We start from the raw sequence: 23,572 nt of genomic DNA on the forward strand, positions 1-23,572 counted from the left end.
TTTCCAAACTCAAAGTCATTGGTAAGTTAATTATATTTGTAATTGTTTACAGAGCTCACTTCTCATTATACTGTTTCCTCTTTTGGAGCTATGTTAGTTATGCTCATCACTACTTTAATGCCTTAAAAGGACAGTTCTGGAGAAAACATTTAGCGACCTATAGGTGGTGCATTCATGGAGGGCCCAGCACATATGTTTGTTGTAAAATGCAGAAAGGGTAAATGATGTGTTTTGGCTTTGGACATGTAGTTAAGCTAAACTGATAATAAGCATAAAGTGACAGATGGTCCCACGACTAAACCTCAATCTGTGGGTTATGGGTAATTATCTAACAAAAGCTTAAGTGTGGGAATCATCAAAAATAGATGCAGTATTGAATCATTTTAAAAATAAAAAGATATTTACTAGGACAAAAAAGTGTGACTACTAGCCTATGACTAAGTGCCCTGCTAGGCACGAAACACATTTTGCTGTTTTGTTCTAATAAATGACTTTGTATTTTTCAATTACTTCACTAGAGCATCTATTTTTGATAATTCCCACACTATGGAGGTAATTTACTAACAATTGAATTTCTAAAAATAAAAAAATAAAATAAAAAAGTTTGAAATTGATGAAGTGTAAAACCAACAAAAAACACTTAAGTAAAACTTCACCAGGTAAAAGTTGTTGAGGTCCTATAGAAGTTAATGGAAGCTGCACTCGTCTTTTTGGACTGCTCCAAATCAATTCAGACTTTTAGAAATTTTCGTTTTTTTCCCACTAGGAATTGTCAGAAGAACTAAATTTTTTAGGTTTTTGAGGTATTCTGTATTTTGTAGGCACCAATCACAATAATTTTCAGTTCGTACTAAACCACTAAAACCACGAAAATGATAGTAGACTGTTGATAAATAGGCCCCTTAAGCTTTTGCAGAATAGGTCTCCAGTAATTGTGAGCATGAACTGCTGTACTTCACTGGCAGAAAGAAACACAAGCTCAACCCAGTCCTCTGCATCGAGTAACTCTTTCAGGTCAATGAATAGGGCTTGTGCTGAGCATACTTTTGGCATACTATTGTTTTAATTATGAAATATGTATGGTTTTTGTTATTTTTGGCAATGAGTTGCTCAAAGGCTGCTGTTTAGAAAAGGGAGGGGGTTTGTTTGGTTAAAGGTAGAGAAAGAACAAACTGCCCTATTTTTAAAGTGAGAAGGAAGATGTTCAGTGAAAAAACAACTTTCAAATGTGTGCAAAAAAAGGAAAATATGGATTTTTTTACAAGAATAGGCAGAATGCCCTTTAGTAAAAGTGCTTGTACATAAATATTGTGCCTTTAATCGTGGTACATAGTAAAAGGGACAGTAGTCCATATTTCCTGCAAGCTCTTTGTCTTGTTGTGTTCATGCAATAGATCCACTAATACACAACCTTCTAATTTTTTCCCTTTTCGTTTTTGACAAAAAGCAGCTCAGTTTCTCCAATACTGCAAGTCACCTCATGCACTTACCTAGAGGTCAAAAAGCAGAGAGAGGGGGAGCAGAATTTGTTATTGCTATAACTAGTGAATTGATATTCCACTAGAAATTCATCTCTTAACGCAAGGTGTCTCATGCCAGAAACAGCACTGCTCAAGAATGCACAGTTCCTTCAACATGACAGATATTTAGGCAAGAAAGAGAAGATTGTTCAGGAAGATGCATTATATTTATATGTAAATTAGTAACTAGATACATGGGCATCTGCCCAGCAACTAGGAATATAAAGAAGTGTAGGGATTTAAAGCCATAGAGACATACTAACCTATGGGTCCCTACATGAAAATATATTTTTTCGAGAAGTACAGCATCAATGGACATTTCTGTCTACTAATCTGCTAAAAAAGGAAGGAACATCCTTCTATCTTTATTTTTCTCCATAGAAACATAAGACCTTTGTAAAGGGTTAAACTGCAGTACTATCTTCAAGCAAAGCCAGTAATTAGTATGGGGAGCATTTAAAGCAATAAATCAATATCTAAAATGGGCCAGAGAGAAACCTCAGCCGATAAGATCAGATTGGCTTAGATATTACCAAACACAGGAATCAACTTGAAATCTGCTTATTTTAAGACTTGGATATATGAATTAATTTTTGCTGGTGACTACTTGTGTTTGGTAAATTGTCTTGATTCATTAATTGTAAACCTGTAGATTGTCAGAAACTGACACGGTGAATTAGAAGGGTGGGGGGTTTAAATTTAAAATGTATTGGGCTGAGTTCTCAGAAAGTGGTATGTATTATGCTATTTTTTTATTCATTGGGTATACAGGCCATCTGGCCAGACTTGTGCCATGCAATCTTGTGCTAAGTAAATCATATGCCTTCTTAGACAATCTTCTCTTAGATTGGTGATTTTCAGGCTGTGGTTCCCCAGCTACTAACTTTTTGTCGAATGCTGGGAATTGCAGTTGTAAACTGACTGTCTGGGCAAATTTTTTTGGCTAAATTAAACAAATGCTGCATCTGCCACAGTCTTTAATACAAAGTTACATCGAAGGCTGCATGCAGATGCTCTAAATTGGACGCAATGGAGAGTTATGGAGAATGGAGAGGAATGAATTGAATCAATTCATTGTAGCAAAACATGCTCCTGCATTTTTACATGGTTGCCAATAGGGATTATATCCTTAAAGAAAATTTAACCCTAAAGTTAAAAAACCCCTACCCCCCTACCCTACAAAGACCCCCTCCCTCCTGCCCCCAGCCTAAGTGTTAACCCGGGCAAATGCCACTAATGTTTTAGGCATCGGAGTTCACGGGCACCATTTTCAGCCATAGTAATCTTCGGAATGAGACCAGCACTTTTGGCAATCTTCGTGAGCTTTGGCGCATCCGCAGTTGTCGCGAAACAGAAAATTTCTTCAACTGCGCATTCGCCGCCATGCCGGTCTCATTCCAAAGATTTCCGAAGAGAAGAAGATGGCGCCTGTGAACTCTTATGCCTTAATCTGCACCAAGGGGTAAGTAAAACATTAGGGTCATTTGCCTGTGGTAACACTTAGGCTGGGGGAGGAGGGACGGGGTTCTATGTAAGATAGGGGAGTAGGGTTTTTTAACTTTAGGGTTGAATTCTCCTTTAAAGTGGAAAGTAATAATCTGCCTTTTTTTGTACTTTGCACACTCTGTTCCACTCTACTTGACCTGCAACCTCATCCGTGAATACGTTGTTGCATTTGTTTGGAAGTTGTGTACTACTCTTTTGCACTGTCCTTGTTTTATTTAAGGAACAACGTCCTGAAATGGTGACCTGTCCTTGGAAAACAGGGATTCATGGAAACCTTATCATTGACTCTTCCTACAATCAGCATATTAATAGTATTACATCCTATTTCAACCTGTTTCTCTTGCTTTAAATATATAATAAAACATATAATAATAGTGGACATTCAAATACTTTGAAACTCTACAGTAGGCCATGTTAAACAATTATGCAACTTCTAATTATGTGAAGATATCAGTGCAAATATAATGAATAAGGTTTCAGTATTTCCTTTGTTTTATTTATTATTTTGTGTAACCTAGTTGCCCTCTCGAGTTGTATAATTGATCTTTCTACTTAAAAACTATATTAGGTTTCAAATAAAATGGTAACCATGGAGCATAATTGATTCTCTAAGTGTCACATCTGTGTTCCTTGAGCAAAATATGCCATGCTTAATTGATATAATTACTATTATTTACTTCCTCTTCTGATGTAATAGTTGTTGTGTGTGTACATAAATGAAACTGTATAATAGAATCCCTTTGAAGGCCATGTACAAACTATTTTAGGCAAAGCCATTCTTACCCTATTAAAAGAACCAGATTGCTCTTCTAAATCAAGTGACATTCTAGAAAAATCACTATATCAACAGTGAAAATGCCAATCTGCATAGGTTAAAGGCAGCTTGGACTCATATACAAACATAGTGTACATGGGAAACTGCATAATTGCAGTTCCCAACAGCAACCAAGCAGGAATCAGTTTTCAACAGCCTACTACAAGCTGGTAAATAAAAGCAAATACCTGATTGGGCGCTAATGACAATTGTATTTCTGCAGATTATCATTTATATTCATTAACCCATGGGTCTTAATTCTTATTTGTACCAGTTTGTATATCATCATGTTTCCACAGTTGTACAATTCTTTAGAAAATATGCGATCTATGGAAAAATAAAAATTGCCTATTGGCAACCATGTAAATATGCAGGAGCATGTTTTGCTACAATGAATCGATTCAATTCATTCCTCTCCATTCTCCAGTACTCTCCAACTTAGAGCATCTGCATGACCCCTTAGATGTGACTTTGTATTGACTGTGGCAGATGCAACATTTGTTTAACTTAGCCAAAAAGTTCTGCCCACACAGTCAGCGTACAACTGTAATTCCCAGCATTCTACAAAAAGTTAGCAGCTGGGGAACCACAGCCTGAAGATCACCAATCTAAGAAGATTGTCTAATAAGGCATATGATTTACTTAGCACAAGATCGCATGGCACAAGTCTGGCCAGATGGCCTGTACAACCAATGAAAAAAAAATAGCATAATACATACCACTTCCTGAGAACTCAGCCCAATACATTTTAAATGTAACCCCCCCCTTCTAATTCAGTCTCAGTTTCTTTCTCTCTCTCTCTTTCTGACTTTCCTTCATTCTGCCTGCATTGACGTTAGCAGTTCAGCTCATATTACCAGTTCTCATCTGCAATCTACTTTTAATGCCATTTCACAATCTACAGGTTTACACTTAATAAATCAAGACAATTTACCAAACACAAATAGTCACCACTCACCAGCAAAAATTAATTCATATATCCAAGTCTTAAAATAAGCAGATTTCAAGTTGACTCGGTCATTCCTGTTTGGTAATATCTAAGCCAATCTGATCTTATCTGCTGACTGAGGCTTCTCTCTGGCCCATTTTAGATATTGATTTATTGCTTTAAATGCTCCCCATACTAATGACTGACTTTGCTGACTATACTGCAGTTTAACCCTTTACAAAGGTCTTATGTTCCTTTCTTTTTTAGCAGACCTCTTATGCTCTGATTTTAGTTTTTCCTGTGCCGTTTTTGAGCTGTTGTGAGTCAGCCATCAATCGTTTCAGGTATGGAACTGTTCCACTAAGAGGTTCCTCTAATTAGATAGGAATGCACAGAAAAGGCAACCTTCTTGCAAGTACTATTGTTAGATATTAATTACTGTGTTCATTGGCATCTACATTATTTTTAGCTAAATTCTAACCTTTGTGCACTTAGTACTATGTGATTTGTGTACCACTGCAAATCTTGTGTAGCCAAAAGACTTGTGGCTGTGTGGTGGCATTCATCATGTGGGAAACCAGTCATTCATTATTTCAAATGTCTCCGAAACAGATACAGGTATGGGACCTGTTATCCACAATGCTCTGGACCTGGGGTTTTCCAGATAAGGTGTTTTTCAGTAATTTGGAAATCTGCTAACAATCATTTAAACTTTAATGAAACCCAATAGGATTGTTTTTGATTGTTTAGATTTATTAAATTAAATTTTTTTACTTATTCTATTTATTAAATTTTTAATTTTATAGGATTTAGACTACTGATGAGCAAATCTGTCCCATTTCACTGAAAAATCTGCGAAACTGCTAAAAAATTTGCGAAACTGCGACAATTTTTTTTGACCCACGCAACTTTTTTTCTTACTCCAAATGCAGTCAAGCGGCATTTTTTCTAGTGCTGACATTTTTGTCTTGGCGACTTTCTACCCAAATTTATCAATGGTTGGTTTTCCTTGTGGCGACTTTTTTGTTGTGGCTACTTTTCATGAAAAAAATCTAGATTGTGAAATGCAGAATATCACAGCAAATACATGCCTGGTCTAAAAACTTGCTCATCACTAATTAAGATTAATGAAAAAGCAGGCAATAAAAAAAGCGTCTAGAACATCAATAAATCAGTGATAAATCAATAAATCTGGGTATGGCCCTGGGTTAATGTTGTTTAGCAAAGGATCAAAGTACCGCACTCACAGGACTTAAAGAGTAGATTTATTTAAATGCGGAACTGATGTTAAACCGCAAAATCTAAATCTAAACTTGCATTTTAGATCATATTTGCCTAACTGTACTAAAGGCACTGTGGGGCAGTGAGTTTTTATGGGACACCTATGACGGTATTGTGCTACCATTAATACAGTGCCTTAAGTACAGCTCGGCAAATATGATCTAACATGTGAGTTTTGATTTTGGTATTGTGGCTTACTTAAGGTGGCCATAAACGCAAAGAGCGGATCTTTCCCCGATATGACATTAAGGAGCATGGCTATATTGGGGGTAATCTGATTGTTCGGCCGTATGGTGAATAAAGTACCCCCTCTTGTAAAATATAAGGCTATTATAAGTTACCGAGGAGTTTCATGACCATATAAAAACACGAGGCCGAAGGCAGAGTGTTTTTATACAGGTCATGGAACGCCGAGATAACTTCTAATATCCTCATATTTTGCAACTGGGGGTACTTTATATATTATAAGACACAAATTTCAGTGAGTCATGAGACAGAAATGACATCAGAACTCACCGTTTATAACTGATGGCATCAGAACTCACCGTTTATAAGGATATAATTTACAAGATATTCATGGCTTTTGTGTATTATATTTATATCTTATAATATAAGTCAGAAGGAGTTCCAAGACTGTATAAAAGCACAAGGCCAAAGGCCAAGTGCTGCTACACAGGTCATGTGTAGGCCGAGTATTTTTACATGGCCATGTTACTCCTCGGTAACCTATGATATCCTTATATTTTTCAACAATTGGTACTTATTTATTATAATACAGAAGATTTCAAGGAGTCATGTGACAGAAATGCTATCACTAAGCTCTGAATATAACGGATGACATCATTAAGCACCGTTTATAAGGATATAATTTACCAGATATTCATGGTTCTTGTTCATTATATAGTGAATAAAGTACCCCTCTTGTAAAATATAAGGATATTATAAGTTACCGAGGAGTTTCATGACCATATAAAAACATGATGCCGAAGGTCATGGAACTCCGAGGTAACTTCTAATATCCTCATATTTTGCAACTGGGAGTACTTTAATTATTATAATACACAAATTTCAGTGAGTCATGTGACAGAAATAACATCAGAACTCACCGTTTATAACTGATGACATCACAACTCACCGTTTATAAGGATATAATTTACAAGATATTCATGGCTTTTGTGTATTATAATAATAAAAAAAAAAGATTATATTCAGTTATAATCGGTGCTCAGTGATGTAATTTGTGCCACTTTACTGACTGAAACATGTGTATTATAAGCAAAATTATGAGGATATTAGAGTTTCATGCACCTGCAAATAAGACCATCTCTTTTTGTACATGGCTACTCTTCTATTTCTCCACGCTCTTTCTTTAAGAACTCTTGACCACTTATCCATGTGCTTGATACATTTCTCTTTAATGCTCTTTTAACTTTTGTAATATCCATTTCCTTTCACGCCTTTGTCCTTTCTGCACCTATATTGTTCTACTATTTACAATCATGAATATTATTATAACATACCACCCAACTGTCCAGATTTTAGTGAGACAGTCCTGATTCTGACAGATCAGCACTCAGTCCAGGATTACTATTTAAATATCCTACATTTATCCTGCACTGACCAGACAAAAAAATAACAAAGTTGCAACTATAAGAAATAAGGGGACTTTTGGCAGAGAGCCCAGTACACTCACCATCTGCACTTAGATACAATTTTAACTAATTAAGATAAGAAAGCCTCTTGGGAAAATAGTGTCTTACATTTTAAAAGGGAATTTAACAATTAACGTTTTAGGAAAACTGTAATAAAACATACAACATGGTCCAAAAACCACAAGAAATGTGTCCAAACTTTCCATAAGCCAAATTAAAGTTTGTAAAATGGGTGTGGCATATGGGGGTGTGGCCATAAAATGGGTGTGGTTACACGTTTGACATGCTATGGGAGCCAGATCTTTTTGTCCCTCTTTGCAATTTTCAAATGTGGGGAGGTATGTTACAGGTATGGAATCTCTTATCCGGGCTCAATTTTAAACAAACAATGACATTTGTTATTAGAATTATTAGCTTTTCTCTATACTTGATTCCAACCAGGATATCATTCCTGTCTTCTATATGTTTTTTTTTAGTTTTTGCTTTACAATATAATCTTTTGAAATACCTATTGTTATTAATATTTTAAAAGTGGTATGGTATTTGTCTATTAACATAAATCATCAATGAAACATATAGCAAAGAATACCTGTTGCACCATTTCCCAATGGTCCCTGTATAGTGCTTGCCTTAATGAGTCTGTGGGGAGATGTAAGAAAATCTACAGAACTAAAAAAAGATTAAAACCTACCCATAGCAACCAATTAGCAGCTAATATTTATTGATTGCCTGTTTGAAAGCAAACAAAGTGTATTTACTTTGGGTTACTAGACATAGCACAAACCTTGCGTTTTTTATTTTATTTTATTATATTACAACATAGCTCTCCTGTATAGAATTCAAGCAATTATCCCATTCACTACAGCAGAGGTTTGACAGACAGACCAGAAAAGATAAAGGCCTGGATAGAAAGATACGTAAAAGGAAACAATAACAATAAAACTGTAGTTTCACAGAGCAGTAGTTTTTGCAGTTAATTGCCAGGCTCAGTGACCCTTCCCCCGACTAGTGAAAATATTACTCTTTACATTACATTTTTTTATCTATCCAACCAGCACGTACAAAAAAAACTATTTATTAGCAACATATGTATGCCAAGGTTGTGTTTTTTTTTATTTCATTCTCAATGGAACTGTTTTGATAACTTTACATGGAAATATTTTATTATAAAGGAGAACAAAATCCTTATGAAAACCTTAGTCCCTCTCCCACATTTCACTGACCAGGAGCGTGCGTAGTCTTACTTGCCCAATACCAGGTATAATGGCAAACAGCAATTTTTATAGAACATTTCAAGCCCTAAGTATTAAAACCAGGAAAGCATGCTAAGCTTTCAGTTTCCCAGAAGACTGCATTATATATTGCTGCTGCTTCAAGAACTGCTTAAACAGACTTGTAAGTGCCCATTAAGTGTCTATTATTAGTTCCAAGAATAATAAATGATGAGTAAGCCATGATGAGTAGGGGTTCTAATAAAATAGTGTCCCTGGTGTGCTGCCAAGATCACAGAGGCACACATGCAAAACATACGTTAACAATGTAGATGCTGCAGATCAGTACTGACCCTCTCCACTCATTGTTGGCCTTAACAGGTCAGACGTTAGTTCTGCTATCAAGAAAAGTATAGATCAGTCAATAAGATTGCTCTCTAATCATTATAATGTTGTCTTTACTGGATCTGCTTCAGAAGGAAAACACACTGCCACAGTCTTGTGTCCTGCAAAGCCATCAGCCCACCTCTGCCATATATCTGAATGCATTTGTTTAACAGAACCGGAACAGTGATCATATAGTGGATATAAGATTTATATGAAATAAACTATACAACAAAATGCAAATAGCATACTTGTAAAGCAGCAGGGAAACACACTGCCAATTTCATGTATACTGCAAGGCTACCAGCCCATCTACGTTACAACAGGCAGTTATTACTATATAATACATAAAAGCCATGAATATCTTGTAAACTATATCCTTATAATCTACAGTCTGGTCATTTCCATATGGGATCAGACTGTAAATTATATCCTTATAAACGGCACGTTCTGATGTCAGAATATGCCGTTTATAACAGGGGTCCCCAGCCGCCGAATTTGACGCAACGTGTCCGAATTTGATGTAGAGTGTCCAAATTTGATGGCACACGTCCGAATTGGATCCCACATGTCCGATTTTGGAAGCCGCGTTCAGATTGAACGCCAATGCACCCGATTTGGACGCCGACGCGCCCGATTTGGATGCCGACGGCCAGAAATTGGACGACGGCCCCTCCGGCCCCCCCATTTCACACAAAATGTAGAAATAATGCATTTGTACTGAAATTTCTAAAGCTATTAGAAGTCACCTCTGAGTTATGTGAAACTTGTGTATTAAAGTAAATAAAATATCCCCTGTTGCAAAATATGAGGAGTTCCATGATCTGAGTCACTTCAGCAGAGTTTGTGCACCAGAGTTTGTTGATATAGACGCAAAAAATGCCACCGCGGCTCTTACTGGACAATGCACCGTTTCTGTTGGAAGAAAAGACTATAGCAGAGACCAGGGCTGGATTCCATAGTGCAGCGCCCCGAGGCCAGTAGTCCTGGTGCCGGCTGTTCGCTCGCGCAATCCCCCTCCCCCACCCGCATGGTCCTAGAGTTTAATGATCATCACTCGCAAAGAAGCACAGGAGCACTGGGAAGCTTTGAATCCCCAGTGCTTCATACAATGCTTCATACGAAGTGTTGCCACCCTAGGCCCGGGCCTTTGTGGCCTCACCACAAATCCGGGCCTGGCAGAGACTATATTTTATTATTGCAGAGGAGAAATTAACTTTTACAACAGCATATTTTTTCATGAACAGAACAGTGTAAGAGATCTTACCTCTCCCATAGATCTTAATTTGTCATTATTATTGGTACAGCCTAAAGATTCTTCACATTATTCATTCAGCCAATAGAAAACTAGAAGCATTTGGTGAAGATTCGTATGCATATATTCACTGTGTTACATTAAATACTACAAAATAAAAGCTAGCCCAGTTACAACAGCACTAAATCAAAGTCATAGGGGGCAATGTAATAAAAGTCACAAAGAGAAAAAAATTGCAGAAATAAGAATATAATTTGCAATTCACAATGCAATAGTCTTCATTAGACTGTTATTGCTTTGCGAATTTTATTTGTGCATTGTGCACTTGAAGGCATTCTTGTAGGAGGCATTTTTGAGCAAACATATCTTCGTCAGTAAAAAGTTTTATTACATACAGTACACTGCACACTGGCGCAAACTATAACATTTGCGATTCTTCTTCCACTGTCAGAAATGGTCGCTAAACAGTTTTCAGGTTTTCAAAAGCTATATTAAATTTGTGCAATGGGAAATTTGTTCCAGCATAGGATCTTTATACAAAAAAGATGGCACATTGACCAGGCATGGCCATCCCTTGCATGCCAAAATTGGGCATAGTGCTGCAGAAGTGATGAAAGAGAGCACAGATCTTCATTTTGGGGAAATCTTCTGCCATTTTGAAGTAGCAAAGATTCTTACAGGTTTTGGGGGAATGGGAATGCCGCCATAGCTGTACTGAAAATTCTAGCCATTTTGCAAAAATTGATAGATGGTGTACAGGGACCTTTGTACATTTATGGCAGTTACTATGGTCCTATCCGTATAACCCTGATATGGTTTCAATATATTTTATGTCCTTAGGACTAAGATATGCTGTACAACTGCAGTTATAGAGAAGCACAGCCGGCACTCTCTGTGGGATCTGTCTGGGGCCGTACCCTCTGACTTCATGTACTGACTTGTTTATGCTCATGGAATTGTTTATTTGTCTTTACTGCAAATGTATTATACAACACTGTAGAAAATATTGTTGATTTTTAAAAGTAACCATAATAATGGCACAGATGTAGTGATAGTAATTAGCACTCCAGTTACTGATTCAGATTGTAATTTTAGCATTGCATAGGCTGCCATTGTTTTAGCAGGGAGAGCAAGTGAGCTTGCAAGGGGGAGTGTATTTCTTGTCATTTAGGTCTCTTTTCCTTCTTCCTTTTTGGCAAAAAGACAAATAACAAAGACAAGACGATGTTTTAGGAGTGTCTCAGGCTAGTTGTCCACAACATTCATAATTAACTACCATGTAAAAAGAGAATACAGGTATGGGATCCGTTATACGGAAAGACAATGCTGTACCGACAGATTGACCTGCAGCACACATAGGGGCAGATTGATCAATTATCGAATTGAATATTTCAACTAAAAAAATTCGAATTTCAAGCTATTTTTGTGTACTTCGACTAGGGAATAGTCAAAATTCTACTCGAATTTGAAAAAAATTCAAAAATCAAAATTAATCATGTACTGTCTCTTTAAAACTTTGACTTTTGCCATTCGCCATCTAAAACCTGCCGAATTGCTGTTTTAGCCTATGGGGGACCTCCTAGAACCTATTTGGAGTCAATTGGTGGACTTATATATGATAATGTAGCATTCTTATCACTTTCATCCTCCTTTACTAGAGATATTTATATTGTCTAAGATGGATGTCTACATACGTGCCTTACCACTTATCTTGTCAAAAAACACCTTAATACACTGTACCTGTATATCTAAACCATCATTTTAGTGTTGTACTGCTACCTAGCTTGTCTGTTTTCTTTTTTTCTTTAAAATTAAATAAATCTTTAAATACATTCTTACTAAGATTTAGAAAGTAATATTCTGAGACAATGTGCAGTTGGTTTTCATGTTTTATTATTTGTGGCTTTCAGTTATTTAGTTTTTTATTCAGCAGCTCTTCAGTTTGCAATTTCAGCAATCTGGTTAGTAGAGTACAACTTACCCTCCAACCATGCATTGAATAAGAGACTGGAATATGAATAGGAGAGGGCCTGAGTGGAAATAGGAGTAATAAAAAGCAGCAATAACAATAAATGTGTAGCCTTACAGAACATTTATTTTTTAGATGGGGTCAGTTACCCCCATTTGAAAGGTAGAAAGAGTTAGAAGAAAATGGGAAATAATTCAAAACTATCGAAAAAAAATGAAGGCCAATTGAAGTTGCTTAGAATAAGCCATTCTGTAACACACTAGAAGTTATCTTAAAGGGGAACTGTCACCGAAAAAAATTATTCCAAATCCTATTTTATCATGTTAGTCAAGCAAAATGAACTTTAATTACACTGTAAAAATTATTTGAATCTTGTTTCCTTCCATCTGGGAATTCATAATTATAGCAAGCAGGCAGTAGTCATTTTGTGGACACTGTTATTAAGGGCAGCCTTGCATCATCTCAGAATCTTGTTTGTGCACCACAATGGGGGACCTGATGTCCATCCCCATGCCCTGGCTACACAATTAAATGGTAAAGAGAACTGGGGGAATGTGGGGAATGCAATGACATCTAGGAAGTGCTGAATGGAAAGTGAAAGTAACTGACTGCACCAGGCCCCGGCCAAGGCAGCCAGGCGCCCAAAGCAACCCGGCCGGCCACTTCGCCCTCATTGACTGCATGGGCTTCCGGTAGTGCGCATGCGCGCCTGATTTTTTTCATTCTTGGAGGGGAGAGCGCGCGCACAGAGCTGAGCTGAGATTGCCGGTGGAAGAGAAAGGGGTAGGCGAAAGAAGAGGTACGTGCTTGGTGCCCCCACTTCCTTGCGCCTAAGGCATAGAGGAGGGGCAGGCAATATTTGATTGACAGCTGAGATTTTTAAATGAGTTTATAATAGCTATGAAAGCTTAAATAAAAAAAAAGAGAATTGTATTTCTTGTTTAATTTGAAAAAGACTTTTAATATACACCTTTTTATGTCTGGTCCGCTTTAAAGGTAAACCACCCCTTTAATAAATAAATAGATTTTTTTTTAAAAAAAAAATGGAAATTCTGTTAAACCTACCAGGGGCAGCTTTTTGGACAGTTCTGGAGTACAATTTAAGTGTGTGGTGTTCTTTAGGTATTTAGTCCCCAAAAGTATGGTTTATTTTTGGTTTAAATATCACATTTTTAATGCCTGTATTTGATAAGTGCAAATAAGGACAGAATTAGCAATATAATTTTTCCTACTTAATTAATATTGTCCCAGTGCTGTTAAGGATTTAATATAGATATGTCTCAAACTAATATACATAGACGGCAGATATTATAACCCTTTCCAGAAAGTAGATTTTTAAAAAGCCTTTAACCATAACTTTTTTATTTCATCCAAAGGCTCATATTCTGCACATTTTTAAATATCTCCAGCTTTAACAAAAGAAAATAATCCAACTACTTTAGAAATTGTATTCAAATGATTAATTTTCTATTTTGCCTTCCTTTTCTTGTGGTATTTTATTGATGAGGAACTTAGGCACAAATTAGCTATAACTGCAGTTTGAAATATAACAAAGCAGAAAAAAAAACATTTCTTCAAGTGGCAGATTGAACGACGCACGTTATAGGAATTGCAGGTTACCATGGAAACCTTTGAAATAAGTGGGTGTAATGCATTATGTATGCTGTGCATTGTTAAAAATTGCTGTACCTTTTGGAGAATGAGACTTTTACTTAGTGCCATTTGATTTCAAGTAGAAATGTATTTTACTAAATATAAATTTTGACCTCACAAATGTTACAGTATAAAGTATTTGGTGTTGCATTGGATGCATTGCATTCAGATCAGAGGCCTAATTTTAACAGCAAGCAACATCCATATGTGTTGGATTCAGGTGCAGGATGTTGTCTGAATTCAATCATGCTTTATTTTGCATAGCAAGAATAGGTCCTATATTTTGCACACATACATGTACATGGGCTGAACACATTCTACAAACCAAATAAACCAGCATGTGTAGCCATCTTGAATAAACTGGAAATAACTGGAACAGCAAGGCATGAGGAGAAGTCACAATCAGCTGCTTGATATGGACAAAAAGGACATCCACCAACCAACAGAGCACACATAGGCAGATGATGCATTGAATAATAGCAAATAATATAAATAGGCTAAATATCTGGCCAGCAGAAGGTAAAGAAAGGCATGCCCCAGTTGACTATTGGGGTCAGGGCACACAGGCAGATTCGGGGAGATTAGTCACCCAGCAACAAATCTCCTCTTCTTCCCGAACTGCCTTCCCTGCTTTCTCGCTGGCTAAAATGTAAATCACAGCGGGATGGCACTCGGAGCGATCCATTTTCCGAAGTCGCCTGAAGTTTCCTCATGAGGCAACTTCGGGCAACTTTGGAAAACGAATCACTCCGAGTGCCATCCCGGCGGCGATTTCCTTCAACATGAGCAATTCTACTTTGATAAGAACAGAGATAAAAACCAAATCTTAAAAAACTAACATTGTTGCAAAAAACCCATACCATACCTACAGACACACACAGTGGAGGCTTATTACGCTAATAGTACAATGGTGCAATGTTAGTGACCGCAGGGCTGATTTTGGTCCTCTGCTGCCTCACTGCCTAGCTGTCTGTACCCATACTCATCTAATGACTAATAACCACCCTAACTCAAAAATGAAGATGTTGATTGGTCTCTCCTGCTGACATGCAGTAGTAGCAGCCACACTTGCTACAAGTAACTGTTTGTGGTTACCTGCAACTCCTTTCTCATGACCGAAATGTTCTTGGGTGGCAGGTCACATAAATTCTCACCGATGTTTGTAAGGAAAGTGGATGTTAATTTTCATACTGGTTGAAACATCAATGATCATTATAGCTTATGTGACACTAGTTAAGGATGTCCTAACTGTGGCCTTACAGCTAGTAAACAACAGCACAACTCAAATATGATTGGACTTGTACTTAAATAAACCGAGAGTCAGTAGAATGACATGTCTAATACATATCATCAGAGTAATCACCATCATGCTTTCTCTTTTGAAAATTATTCATCCTCTCCCTTCTATTTAAACAACAGACTGGACAAAGATAACTTCAAAAACCCAAATTTTAGAAGAAAAGGACTATTCGAATTAATATGGAAAATACGAATTCTACATGAAGCCTGAGACAAGTATTTGAACATTCCAGGGTCTGTTCTGGATTGAGCAGCTTCTGAAGCTGTAGCCTAATCCCAAAGACATTGTGCTGCATTGTAGAACATACAGTATTAAACAGTGCATGATAATGACATAATACTGGTTTTAGGAAATACAAGGTAAATTCCACACATAGAAGCTTAATTTTGCAAAGGTTGGAGAGGATCAGCTACAAAAGAGCCATACACAGAACATAAGAATTATAGCCCTGTGTGCCACTTTTGTGCTAATTAGCTTTAGGTATTTACAGGTAATTTACATTCATTTGTAAGCTTTACCTCAACTGGCCTTGTTCTGTTCCAGAATGGTTTGCTCCTATTGATCTGATCTGATAGAGCATTGTGTTTCATTCGTACTGTATTAAAGTTTTTATTATACCAGTAAATGTTTGCCAGTTTTAACTCAATAGTGGAGTTCAACTATACCATAGAGTTGTTACTTACTCTGTATGCACTGCCTGTGTTTGAAGAGGTGGGAGGTGGGATGGCACATGGGCATCCCCTGACACACCCTTAGTTTGTGTGTGTGAATTAGAAAGTACAAACAGGAGTGCAGGGAATGCAAGGTTCTGTCAGGCACCTTGCTATGCATTCTTAATCTGCCATAAGTAACAGAACACAAAAATAGAGCTGGAAGGACAAGGATCATGTGACCTGAGCAAAGGGTTCTAAGTACCATGATTTTTCATGATAAGGTACTTGCTAATCACACCGTGCTGCTATTTTGGTGATCATATTAATTACATTACATACTAATTTAGAATCTTATGTAAAAAAACCCACATAAACATAGTTTAAACTATAAAGAATAACAGGCCTTAAAAACTTTAAAATGATAACGAAATTGTTATAAGAAATGTGGATAAAGGGGGACAAATACTAAATAAAATAGATTATATACAAGAGGCTGACAGACAATTGTCTGATAAAAACATTTATATTCATTTGGATTCCAATCCTACAAAAATATATAAAAAGGAATTAGACCATGTTATTTCAGAAGCATTTGAAAATGATATCATTGATGAAATAGCGGCTTCTTGTCTAAAAGACTAAACTTTTTACAATGCTGTGCCAAATTTGCCCCTCATACGCCAACCTTTTTTTGGGCTGATGGGAGGATTGGTACATTTTGTCATAATTGTGATTTTTCCAATCACATACAATATTATGAGAGATACATCGATGATGTCCTTTTGATTTGGTTGGGCACTTCGGATTTATTTGATTTGTCTCCCATATTAATCGTAATCACCTCAATTTAAAATGTACCAGTAAATTCAACACACAATCCAATTTTCTAGATATTAACTTATATGGTGAAAATGATAATGTAACAACCACCATATATAGAAGGATTGCTCAGCAAATATGATTCTTAATGCAACATCTTGTCATCCACAACATTTAATAAAAAGTATTCATACAGTCAATGTAATAAATACTTCAGTAGGCTTAATAAATACTTTAGTAGGCTTGTTATTTCCAGATGTAATGGTCAGTTTGAAAAGAAGAAGAAAGAAATGTTTTACTGAGATTTTTATTTAGACTTGTAATAGGCTTTCTGAGTTCTGTAAAATGCACTTTAATGTTACAAAACAGAGGTTCTAGTTCAAAGTCCAAATAAATGATTAAGTTCTGTATAAGAAACCTTTGTGATGATCATCTCTCTTATGCTCAGTGAATACTTACTGTCATGCATTGGGGTAAGAAAGGCTGTCAGTCAAATTGCAAGTGGAGTATCCTTATGGTGCCAAATGCTGGATGATACGGCCAGTGAATGCACATGTGCTCCTGTTTTGAATGCAAAGTATTGGTGCTTATACTCATACTCTGCCTCAGTATTAAGTACTTGTATGGATGTATTTATGTATAACGTTATTGCTACCAAGATACACGTATGTAGCAATGCATATATGTGCAATATTACAATATAAAAAAGTACACACAGGGAGGACAATGAACAGACAAAACAAAAATACAATTTTGCTTATAGTAATGAGGAACTGAAAATGCTTATAAAGGCCGCATTTGGGGTAAAATAGATTAAAAAGCTCAGCATGACAGAGTACGGAAAACAAAATATTTCCATTTTCAAGGAGTAGGAAGTGACTGAAACAATGACAGTGTCTTTAGCAAGCTACAGCTTGTTTCAGTTTTACTCGTAAAAGGCTTAAAGGCTGTTGGTTAAAGTACCTCGCTTTTCTTGTGACCTCTTTAGATTTTTCTTAGCCTCTAATGTTACAATTGTTGTGGTATAACATAGTTGATATACTTTTCTACTAAATTATTATTTAGTAGAGGAGTCTTAAAGGGGTGGTTTACCTTTAAGCTAACTTTTAGTATGTTATACACTGGATAATTCTAAGCAACTTTTTATTTGGTCTTTGTTTTTTCTTTTTTATACTTTTTGAATTATGTACCTTTTGACTCTTTCCAGCTTTTAAATGGGGGTTGACTGACCCCATCTAAAAAACAAATGTTCTGTAAGACTATAGTTGTATTGCTATTGTTACTTTTTACTACTCAACTTTCTATTTAGGCCATCTTCTATTCATATTCCAGTTTTGTTTTTTTCAAATCAATGTATGGTTGCTATGGTATTTTGGACCATATCAAGTAGATTGGTGGTCCTCAGCCATAATGTGGTTGAGAAGCACTGTTTAGCATAATTAAGAAACACAAAACACTCGCATCTATAAGCAATTATGTTGCTACCCATGAAAGGACTTCAGTTTTTTGGCACGTTTGACCACGTCCCCATCACCGATATTATTTATGGAGAACAGAATATAAGCACATGGCTACTGTGATGAATATTTCATCTTTTCAGAAACAACTGGAAAAGAATGGGAGGGAAAGTTAACATCTGACAGAGAAGCCAGCAAAGGGGTAGCCTGGAGCCAGGACAGCACTGGAGCTGAGGCTGCCTAAAGAGGATCCAGCACAGGGACCGAGTGTGGGCTGGAGCCAGTCCTGGTGCTGTGGGTAGCAGCAGCTGTTGCAGGTGGGGAACTCGCCATGGAGCTTGGGCAGCAGTGGCTGCAGGAACTCAAGTCATCAGCCCAGAAATGAGCTTCATCTTCCAACAGGAAGAAAATAATAAAGAGTAAAGTTCATGAAAAACTTGGCCTGGGAGAGTGGTTGAACCTCCTCTAAAAAAACTGAGAGGGATTTTCATCAAAGTATATGGAACATCTCCCCTTTTTTTAACAAGTGGACCTCCACATTCAATCTGATAGATTTATGGCGGGTACGCAATCCTGAGGCCAAACAATTTACTTGCTACTCCCCGGGGTATAACACCATGTCGAGGATAGACTTGGCTCTGGGATGTGGGGAACTCAATAAATGGGTCAAGTCTGTGGATATACTACCCAGAGGCATCTCTGATCACTCCCCACTACTACTTACTTTAATGTCATCCCCCGCTCCGGAGGACAGACTCTGGAGACTGAGCCCCTACTGGGCCAAACATGTTGCTATTCGGGAACCTATTCTATATAGTATATCGGCTTTTTGGGATCTTAATGCAAACCTTACCCCAGTTGACCTCGTTTGGGATGCGTTTAAAGCGCATATCCGAGGTGAATTTATTAGCAATATCGCGGCAATAACGAAAACTCAGCAGGCGACTATAACTCAAAAAACACAAAGGGTACTAGATCTAGAGGCTGACTATGTAAACTCCCCGACTCTACACACCCAGGAAGCATGGCAACATGGCCAGAGGGACCTAACTCTAGCTCAATTAGAACTTACGAAGAAACACATACTATATCAGCAAGCCAATGTCTTTGAATTTGGCGATAGAAACGGGAAACTTCTGGCCATGTTGTCTAAAGATAAATCAGTAGACACGACCATACCAGCTGTAAAATTGTTGAACGGTGAGGTGGTCTCTGCCCCGGCCAAAATTAATGAACGGTTTGCACACTTTTACTCTGACCTATACCACTCCAAATTAGAGGTCACCCCTTCGGAGCTATATGATTACCTAAGGGAGATACCCATGTTTGAGCTGGAGCGTCAGGATGCTGCAGCACTAGGACAAGTTATAATGCAAGCTGAAGTGGAGGCAGCGATTTCCGCTCTTCCAAGTGGGAAAACGCCAGGTACCGACGGCTTGCCTGTAGACTGGTATAAACAAAATGTGAACCTCTTAGCCCCCATCCTCACACAATTGTATAATGGGATAATGGAGGACAAGCCCCTACCGCTTTCCATGAGAGAGGCCCTAATAATTCTTATCCCAAAACCTGGGAAAGACCCTCTTGATTGCTCCTCGTATAGGCCGATTTCCCTTCTTAATGTAGACGCCAAAATTCTAGCAAAGATACTGGCTACTCGGTTGGCACCCCATTTATCTACCGTAATATCCCCGGACCAGACTGGCTTCATGCCAGGGCGCTCCACGGACATAAATATAAGGAGGTTGTTTACTAATATTGCCACAACTCATGACAATTCAGGGGCTAGGTTGATTGCCTCGTTAGACAACGAGAAGGCATTCGACTCCGTCGAGTGGGAGTACCTCTGGGCCACAATGTCTAGGGTTGGGATACACCCAACATTTATAAAGTGGGTTAAGGCACTGTACTATCTCCCAGTGGCAAAGATCCGAACCAACACGAATATATCGAGCACTTTTAAGATCACTAGAGGTACAAGGCAGGGATGCCCCTTATCTCCCTTTTTATTTGCCCTAGCTATGGAGCCCTTGGCCTGCAGCGTAAGATCCTCGTCTGATATAATGGGCCTCAAACTTGGCGCCTTGAAAGAGGTGATAAGCATGTATGCGGATGACACCCTTTTCTATCTGGCCAATCCGCAGCAAGACCTTTCTACTGCTCTTAGTATTTTTAATACGCACACGAAATTTTCAGGACTAAAGATAAATTGGTCAAAATCAGTGCTCTTCCCACTCGACCCTCTCCCGAACATTGTCCCTCAGCACACTTCTGGCCTGAACTGGGTGACATCTTTCAAATATCTGGGCGTGTGGGTCCATGCGGACTTAACTAGATTTGAGGAACTTAATATCTTACCATCTTACGTACTATGGAGAGGAAAAAAGAGCAGTGGGCCACTCTGCCACTCACCCTCTTAGGCAGGATTAACCTCTTTAAAATGGTGCTATTGCCTAAACTCACGTACATTTTTAGACAATCCCCATTGCTGATAGCTTCCTCCACTTTTGTTAAGCTAAGGAGTAATATGCTGTCTATGTTCTGGGCTGGGGCAGCTCCTCGTCTAGCCCTTAATACTTTGCAGTTACCTACTAATCAGGGTGGTCTTGCGGCCCCCAATCTATTCCTTTACTACCTGGCTACACAATTATCGGTGGTCAGAAATTGGGCTCTTTCGTCCCATACAAATGCGGCTACGGTGTTGGAGGCACAAGTGTTGGGGTCGTTTGAGGAGCTCCGCAACCTACCATATAGAGGGATTAAATACACCACTCAGGCCTCGCCTCTTATGGGAGCCACCATCAAGGCCTGGCACATTGTAGGACGGTTCTATCCACGTTTACCGCACTGCTGCTCAGTGTTTTCCCCATTGTGGGGTAACCCAAACTTAAAACATCTTTCAGGTCTTCCAGACCCACAGGCCTGGGCTCGTTACAACATCAAGTATGTTGCGGATCTTATCTCTGAGGGCAAGCTTCTAAGTTTTCAAGAACTGAAGGATACATTTTCTCTCCCTAACCCCATGTTTTTTAGATACCTGCAGCTCAGACATGCTTGGGAAACCCAATTCCACTCTGGAATTGTAGACACGACCCCCAATAGCTTAGAAGTCAGCATACACAAGGTGGATTTACCTAAACCTCTCTCACACTTTTATGCCCAACTGTCTAGAGTAGGGAATGCCAAACTGTGTAAATTGAAAGTCTCCTGGCAGCATAATATACCAGAGATTGTGGATGAGAACTGGGAAGATATTTTGGAGAATGCTCTTGTAGGGGTGATTAGTAGCAAAGATAAAATGACCCAATTGAACTATCTCCACCGCTCCTATATCACCCCACAACGGCTTCATAGAATGAATCCTCTTTTAAGTCAGGACTGCCCCAGGTGCCACCACTCCCCGGCTGATTTCTTCCATATGACTTGGGACTGTCCGCTAATTCGGAAGTTTTGGAAATCAGTAACTCAACTGATACATGACAAAACAGACCTATTTCTTCCCCTAGAGCCTAGGGTGCTACTGCTCAATCAAGTGGAGGATGTCTCTCCGAGCCGCGCCCATCGCACATTAGCAACCGTGCTTTGTATGTACGCTAAGAAAGTGATCGCCATGCACTGGAAATCCAGGTTGGGGCCAACCGTAAATAACTGGGTGCAATTGGTTGAGAAATCTATACCACTATACAAACTCATATACATGAGAAGAGGCTGTCCGAATAAGTTTAATAAGATCTGGGATGTATGGATTGGAGATGATCCTGTTGAACGCTCTCTTAACCGCTTATAGTCACCACATATGTCAGAGTTGGTTATTAGTAGGCATGATCCGGATTGATGGGTGCCCGCTCCACCCCCCCCCCAACCCCCCCCCTGGTGCTCGGGAGCTGGGAGGTGGCGGGATACTGAATGTTTATATTCATTGCTAATAAAATGTGATGGGGTGAATACGGGAAATGACAGGGAAGACACTGGGTTGGGATTGACTACTTGGTACTATCCTCTACTTCCTCCATTTTGATTGTAACCTCATTAGGTTTTTGCTCATTATCTGGAAACTCAGAATGTTAAGTACGACACCATTTTGTTATCTTTTTCTTTATCTTTATTGCAGTTTATTGAATATGCAGCAATCTCATGACTATGACATTTTCTACTGTTTGTACAACATACTACATGTACATTTGAGATGCTCAATAAAGGAATTGTTAAAAAAAAAAAAAAGTATATGGAACATGGAGAAGCACTCACCAAACAAATGGTATGGGATCTTTTATCCAAAAACCTTGGGACCTGGGGTTTTCTGGATAAGAGTTCTTGCTGTAATTTGGATCTTCATACCTTAAAGTCTACTAAAAAATAAGTTAAACATTAATTAAACAAAGTAAGACTGTTTTGATTGATTGTATCTTAGGTGGGATCAAGTAGCAGCTACTGTTTTATTATTAGAGATGAGAAAAGGGGAAAACAAAAATTAATTATTTGATTAAAATGGAGTCTATGGGTGATGGCCTTCCAGTAATTAGAAGCTTTCTGGCTAACAGAACCCATAATCATATACTGTATGCACCTAAGTCAGATGTATACAAATAAATCATAACATGTCTGCCTGATTCTGGTACCTACATGTCATCACAGCAACATTCCAGTCACCAAATATACACCCATCTGCGTTACATGTTACTGCTGATAAAATTCACATACCTCCATCTGGACCTATTACTTCTGATATATATATATATATTGTATGTGTATATTTTATCTCAGAATACCCACATTTAAGTACTTTTAAGAAAAAAGAATGGAAGTGTTAATCCATTAGGAAATATGATGAATGTGTAAATGAATATACCCTTTTTTCACACAAAATGGCTCACATTTACAGTACTTAACAAGCACTGGTAATATAAAACATTTAGGGCACAAATCAGTGATATAATACATGAAGGCCAATTTTCACTTGAAGAAAAATGATGTACTGGGAACAAGCTAATTAGTTCTAACTTGACTAACATTTCTGTGATGCATTTTCATGTACCACTTGATCATTCACTTTGATGTGACAGCACTGAGCTAAATGAAATAACACATTATTTTTTAGACTTAGATTGAATAGATTTGCATAGAATCATATTGTACTATAAAGCAACATGAAGAAAAAAATTAACACTAA

This window comes from Xenopus laevis, chromosome 2L (assembly GCF_017654675.1).
Source record: "Xenopus laevis strain J_2021 chromosome 2L, Xenopus_laevis_v10.1, whole genome shotgun sequence".
NCBI lineage: Eukaryota > Metazoa > Chordata > Amphibia > Anura > Pipidae > Xenopus > Xenopus laevis.